This window comes from Apostichopus japonicus, chromosome 20 (assembly GCF_037975245.1).
Source record: "Apostichopus japonicus isolate 1M-3 chromosome 20, ASM3797524v1, whole genome shotgun sequence".
NCBI lineage: Eukaryota > Metazoa > Echinodermata > Holothuroidea > Aspidochirotida > Stichopodidae > Apostichopus > Apostichopus japonicus.
In genome coordinates, this window is record NC_092580.1 from 28726510 (window position 1) to 28733546 (window position 7037).

General features: G+C 37.1%; 1 protein-coding gene across 1 annotated transcript in view; it reads right to left on the minus strand.

Annotated features, from left to right (window-relative positions):
- Window positions 1-7037, minus strand: part of LOC139961242 (ubiquitin carboxyl-terminal hydrolase BAP1-like) — a 228619-nt gene that overhangs the window by 162681 nt on the left and 58901 nt on the right. The window lies entirely within an intron of this gene.

Below are 7037 nucleotides of genomic sequence, written 5' to 3' on the forward strand. Positions count from 1 at the left end.
TTTACTTGTGTAACTTATTGCATCTTTTTAGGAAATTAAAATGCAAACTGAATATGCGAATTTTACTGATTGAAGTTTCGAACTATATAAGCTACGTCATCGCCAAAGTGCGTTGGCTCCACAGTGTTTTTGTTTTGGTATGACGTATGCGGATCGAAAGGTGGTGACCTGATGATTGTCTTTTTTGGAAACCAGCGAACTGTATCAACACAACAGCACAGTCAATTTACTCATACCCTTCGTCAATTTCTTTTATACGGCCAATTCGTTCTATATTGCTTCTGTGTCCCAACTGTCGTTAACTTGGGGTTCCTTAGCGTGAGGACTAACGTTCAAACTACAGACAGAAAGAAAGATTTTCAAGTTGGTATCTAATTACTTCTTACAGTTACACCGAAGAACACAACGTAGGCCCTAGGCTGATGATTGTTTTGTTGGAAAACCAGCGGACTGAATCTAATCAGCAACACATTCAACTTCCAATTACCATTCGACCCGTTTCTTTATAAAGCCAAATCGGTCTAAAATTGCTCCTGTGTCTCAACTGTCGTTAACTTGGTGTCCCTTAGCGTGAGGACTCAACAAAAGTAAGAAAGATTTTCAAGACGGTATCTTCTTACAGTTACACCTAATAACATAACGTAGGCCCTAGGCAATATCATTTGCCCTTTTCAAGCTATTTTTTTTGGTATGTTGAAGTGAGACTAGACCTAGGTCATAGCCTCCTAAGTCCTAGTACTAGTAGGTAAAATTTAAGTAGGTCTAGCCTAGACTAGAAGGATGCATTACTAGTTTAGGATTAATGTACATGTGCAATCAGACTGCCAAGCCTGTGTTTTTGGTGGTGAGAGATTTAAAAAGGGATACATTTTCTGTAACTAATGCTTTGAAAATGGTGCTGTAGTGTTATCCATTGTGCATCATAATATATTGTTAACTCTGATCCTTTGTGTAATCCATGATTTTAAAGATAATCATGGCAAAGAAATTGTGTCCATTTTTTCTTCAATATGTCCATTTCATTCTTACTGGATAACTGTCATCAGAAGTTTGTTCCAAATCAATCTTTTGCTATTGACTGAAGATATAAACTTTCTGGCCAATCACTGCAAGGATTCACATTGGCATTGTCTATCAGTAATCATGTCTTGGCGACCTTAAGTTTTGGCAACCTTTACTGTACTGGTATTGCAGGCTAATTAATGCTTGACTTATTTGAGTTAGGCAGCTACCACCATCATGTTTAATTGTGATATGTTATCATTGACATGGTTAGGGAGAGCTGGTTGGGCTAGTGATTGGTATGAAGTATTTGCATAATTCATAATTTATTCCTTTTGTTGTGTTTTGATCTCCTACTGGTTTCTAGCATGTTGTTTACAACTAGGAACAAGAGCCTGTGTAGCAGTACAAACTGTCGCAAATATTCCATATTCAGTATAAACTGTCCCGGTCCCACAGGACAGTTTATACTGGATTTACCAGTACGTTTGGTCTCCCCGGACCTATTGTACAAGGCCAGTTGGTACAGACTGTCTCCCCAGACAGAATATGCTATGGTTACACGGAGGGGGACATTATTTGACGGTCATATATTTTGTTGTAAATTGTGTCCCCCTGAACACAATGTCCGCCGTAGCATGTACGTTCGAGTAGCAAAAATTTAATTAGTAATGGACTCTGGCAGTATCCGTATTATTAGCAAATTGTCGCATTTCGGCTTCCGTATATTTAGCAGTAAAGTCGTGCGACAACTAAAAACGGAAAAGCTAGCAGAAAACGTGAGACAAATTGCAGATATTCTAAGAGATGAGAGCTATCCAAGTGGGTTTACAAGAATAAAACAGAGAAGAATCTTACGGAGACAAAGTCAGTCTTTCAGACTGGCTGAAAATGAAACTCTTGCGTTCCGAAATTGAAGGAAAGTGTTGCTATCTAGGGCTACTCAACTCGCCCAAATCGAAGCAGCTCACACTGACTAGTGACATCTATAAGGTAATGTCTGTAACTTACAGTATAGGATACACAATATGCCTTTGGTTGTTAAATGGCGAACGGCCATTCCACAGTTACACTATAACCAGGCCTCTAGGACTGATTGGTGAACAAATCATGATATTCTTTTACCACGTTTGGTTAGTTGTAAAAACTCATTCGCAAAAGTCAAGCAATTGCTTGTGCAACATTATAATCAGTTGTATGCTTGAGCAAAGTTATTAGGGCCTATTTCTTTTCGTTTTGTTTACCCAATTGTTTACCCAAACAATTGCCTATCATAAAAGATAACAACAGATTACTAAAGCTTAGAGAGCTAGTCTGGTTTGCATGCATGGGACACTATAAAATGCAATTATTGGACTATAGCATATAGCCGAGCCTATACAGTACCTGTACTTCTAGAGGAAAGTGGCACTAATACTGTACATAATAAATTCACGTTCATTAATTTTGGTTGGTAAGAACAGATATTGAAGGCCTGATAGTACTTTTTTTAGGTGTGGCATATTCTCTACATGCCAAACCTCACTGCAGAAGAAAACTTCTTAAATATCTATAGACCCTAATTGTGGCCAAGCAATGTGTACAATAATGGGAATATTCCATTTCAAACACTGATATAGAGTTGTAATTCAATTTTAAGGCACTTCAGCTAGAACTACCAATTCTCCAGCCCATATATTTGTGTGTGTTTGTTTGTTTGTTTTTTTTGGGGGGGGGGGGCAAAAAAACATGATATCTCCTTTGATCATGAATTTTCTTATCTCTTTGAAGGTGTTCATCTTTGCATAGATAAACCAGACAACAGACTATGTCTATTGTCTAGATTCTATTGGAAAACTATCAACGTTGATGTAACAAGTTATGTTCAACAGGATGTCAAAGCGTCATTGTCATGTAGACCTACGAACAAGTCTCCGTAGCATTCCTGTAACTGGATTATGGAAACTCAGACATTCTAAATGATGACACAAGATGATTGAATGTCCCAGTGAGGTAAATTTCTTTCAGGGATATAAACATACTTACAGAATTTTGTCCAAAGTGAAAATTTGGCATATTTAGGGCCTATACAGCAAACCTTTAAGCCACACTCTGGCCTAACTGCAGAGCAACCATCAATATAGGCATGTATATAATTGTAAGTTGCAAAAAGTGGCGTTGATGTAACAAGTTATGTTCAACAGGATGTCAAAGCGTCGTTGTCATGTAGACCTATGAAAAAGTCTCCATAGCATTCCTGTAACTGGATTATGGAAACAGGTAAATATTCAATCTGTTTTAATTGCACAGGATGTCCGCAGTATGCAGTGAAGGTTTAGTTTAGTTAATGTCACTCTTTCTGGACAAATTAAACATTTACAAGTTTAACGGTAGTCTGTATTGGCCCTAAATTTTGGCCACTTTAGTTGCTAGAAGTTTTCAAAAAGTACTTTTCTGGGGGTAATAACCCTTTATATTTTGCTCAGACATTCTAAATGATGACACAAGATGATTGAATGTCCCAGTGAGGTAAATTTCCTTCAGGGATATAAACATACTTACAGAATTTTGTCCAAAGTGAAAATTTGGCATATTTAGGGCCTATACAGCAAACCTTTAAGCCACACTCTGGCCTAACTGCAGAGCAACCATCAATATAGGCATGTAATTGTAAGTTGCAAAAAGTGGCGTATCATTTTACTGGTTTAGTGGTTGAAGCGATTGTAAATATATGGTACAGTATGGTGTAAGTTACATTTTCATATTTGCAAGGTAAAAATAATTGGCCTAAATCCACCAACACCCTGTTTCGATCAGATATCCCACTGTTTTTATCTAGATCTGTGTACAGCATGAAGCAATGGAATAGAACAACAGTCAAGGCAAAGCCTGCAACTTGTAAAAAAAATTAAATTAGCACCTAAATGCTGTCTTCTTTCTTAACAGGTTGGTGTTGATCTTATTGGTCCTCTACCAGTGACAGCTGCCAATCGACTGTATATGATAACACTGTCTGACTTCTATTCAAAGTGGCCTGAGACTAAGGCAGTGCCTGACAAGACTGAAGCATCAACTTCTTATTTCATTACTGATGTGATGATGAGGTAAGCATGTCTTAAAAAGTGAACAATTTTCTGCAGTTAGTAACTAGTTCCAATATGAATGGCATCATATCTGTTATTTGTACCATGCAAATAACTTGTAGTGCATGGCAGAATGCTGTGTTTGAGTATAACTCATTTCCAAATAGGTATTAAGCATACAGAAAGGTCACAAAGGTAGGTGAGAACCGAGAAAGTGTACTGTAAATCTTTGCAGGTTAAGTCCCCATTAACAAGTTTATATGTAAGTAGTTTTTGTTCCTATATTTACTTGCAAAGGTTCCACCTCTGGTTTTTAAGTAGCATATAGCCTGACAATTGTCGTCATTTAATTTACATCCCCAAAAAGTGATTTTGGCTGGACATGTTTCACTGCAGCAGACACAGTTTATTTGTTCAAACAAATGATGAGTATAATTAAGACCACATTCCACAGCTAGACACCACCTTTTGTGTGTTGTTTTTCAAAAAGGTGTTGGACAGTTTGATATTGTAACCACAGGGAACTTTTCTGTTTAGAAAGTGTGAACTTATTACTAATTGGCTGTTTTGACAGGAACTTCGACAAGATAAGAGAGATAATGTATCAACTGAGTTTTGGTACCATTTCTCTGTAGGTCCGTTGTGGAAAATTGCTAAATGTGTTTGTGAGTGTGGTGGGGGGATATTTCCTGAAACCTGGGAGAGGGACCCTCTTTTTTGGCAAAATAGGGCAATGTTTAGGTCTCTTGATGCAAAATGATGTATAATAGTACATTTTACCATAGTAATGGTTAGCTAGCATTATTTGGTTTTGCATTTGGGTCATAGAGAGGGTGTTTTGAACCCCCATGGATCCTGATTCAGGACAATTAATGTTTGATTGGCATTAAACAGTCATACCATGCACACATACATCAATAGAGCACCAAAAGGCATCAAACTTCTGTTGTATCCTAGCTTAAGCTAATTTGATAAATTTCTGATATTAAATTTCATTAATATGTCACAAATGTTGTATTGGCTCATGTGGTTAAAACTTTTCAGGTTTGGTAGTGAACTGCCAAAATTATGACATGCAATCTCCAATTAAAAAAATGGACCCAGTATTCCCATAAACATGTAGGTGTCACAATAAAAGATCATCCAATTAACTCAATGCCTAAGCATAGTTCAGTTGTACACTATACAGTCTACACTTAACCAATATGGTGAATGTTAATTATCTTTGTAGTGGAGCTTACACATAACCTTTCAAGATGATAATTTATTTTATATATGACTTACAGTGTGGCATTCACTACTCATAATATTGCTTTCAACTTTTAATTTGCACAGGTTTGGTTGTACTGATATCTCATATCTGACCACCAATGGAGGGAGTATGTATGAAGTTAACGGAAGACATGTCTAGACGATTTTCTTAGCAGTTAACTTGTTACCGACAATAATCTTGTCTTTCACTCTAACATATCATGAGAGAAAACTTCGTCGGCTGCTATATGTTTAAGCAAAGAGAGGCCATTGACTTTTCACTGCCAGTCGTTCGGTGGAAATCCATATATTTGCAGTTCAAGTTGAAGGGTTGTGACGCTCGAAATTCTTTATCACCTCATTACTTCATTAAATAACAAATACGAAGGCGTGTTTCTTGGTTCTGGAAATTGTGTTCAAGATAAGTTCTCATAGTAAAACATATAACCGACCATATTCTGCTTCCTGTTGTAACTTTTGCTGTTATGGATTTCTGTGTAAGTCTTAACGAAAAACCCGTTGGATACATGAGAATCAGCTATTTTATTTTGTAATTTGCAATCAAGATTTAACTTTGACGGTATCAAGTTGCACATTAAAGCATTTTATAGGTGTTTGTGGAAAGCAGTTCAAGGGGGGATTCTAATAGGGAAACTTCTGCATGGTTTTATTGAGGTCTTTACCAAACTCTAAAGAGGTTGTTCTTCATGTGGATTATGAGAGTTTCAAGTACATATTGTTTGAAGAAGAGTGACAGTAGTATATCATTCTAATCAAGCAATACCTCCCTGCTTGAAGGATGCTTTAGAAAGCATGGATTATCTTTAGTTGCATCAGAGCTACAAAGGGAGAGTCATCATTACAGTTAAATTTCCCCATGCAGGGGGTAGGAAGTGGGTGTGGGCACACAACATCAGAGGGACATTTTCTCATTCCACAAACACCACTCGTTATGCTATAAACCGATACACACCGGCCATATCACTTAAATATATATGATGTGTTAGTAGTGTTATCAATACTATTTATTGAGATTGTTTATTGTTAACCTTGCTATAAAAAGATATGGGATGCCATTTTAAAAATAGTATGTACAGACAGTGCCCCCCCCCCCCCCGGCTCCCTGATCCCATGTATAATCATTTTTTCACTCTTTGCCCAGTCTGATATAGATTCAGAATATTGTGTTTGTGCATGACTATCATCCAATTTCATGTTTTGATTTTACTATATTAACTTTCTTTAAACAAACTTTTCTCTACAAGAATGACATATTTAAAGTGTGAGAAACATGTGAGACAACAAATCTAGCATATTGCATCCTACTCTGTCCTATTTGCTTTATTCTTTTCCTTGTTTGGCTTTGTTTTGTTTCCTGTATGTTTTGCAGCTCTTTTGAAGAGAATATTGTCTAATACATCTTTTCTAATTTGAACCACTTTTGTCCAATAAGAAACCTTCATAATAAGAAACAACGAACCTTTATCACTGGAATTGCCTGGAATGCCATTTGTCTATACAAATGAAGATTGCTTCGCGCATGGCCATCACAACAGGCTTAGGGGGCAAGGGGTGGGAGAATGGCCTTCCACCCTGTTGAGAGGGAGAAAACCTTGACTCGACGATTGAGTGACAAAAATAAGGAACGGTTAAAAAGTAAACAATAAAGTAGTAATGAAAGTCAATAAATAGGTGTCAAGCCTATACGGAGGGTTGGGGCAG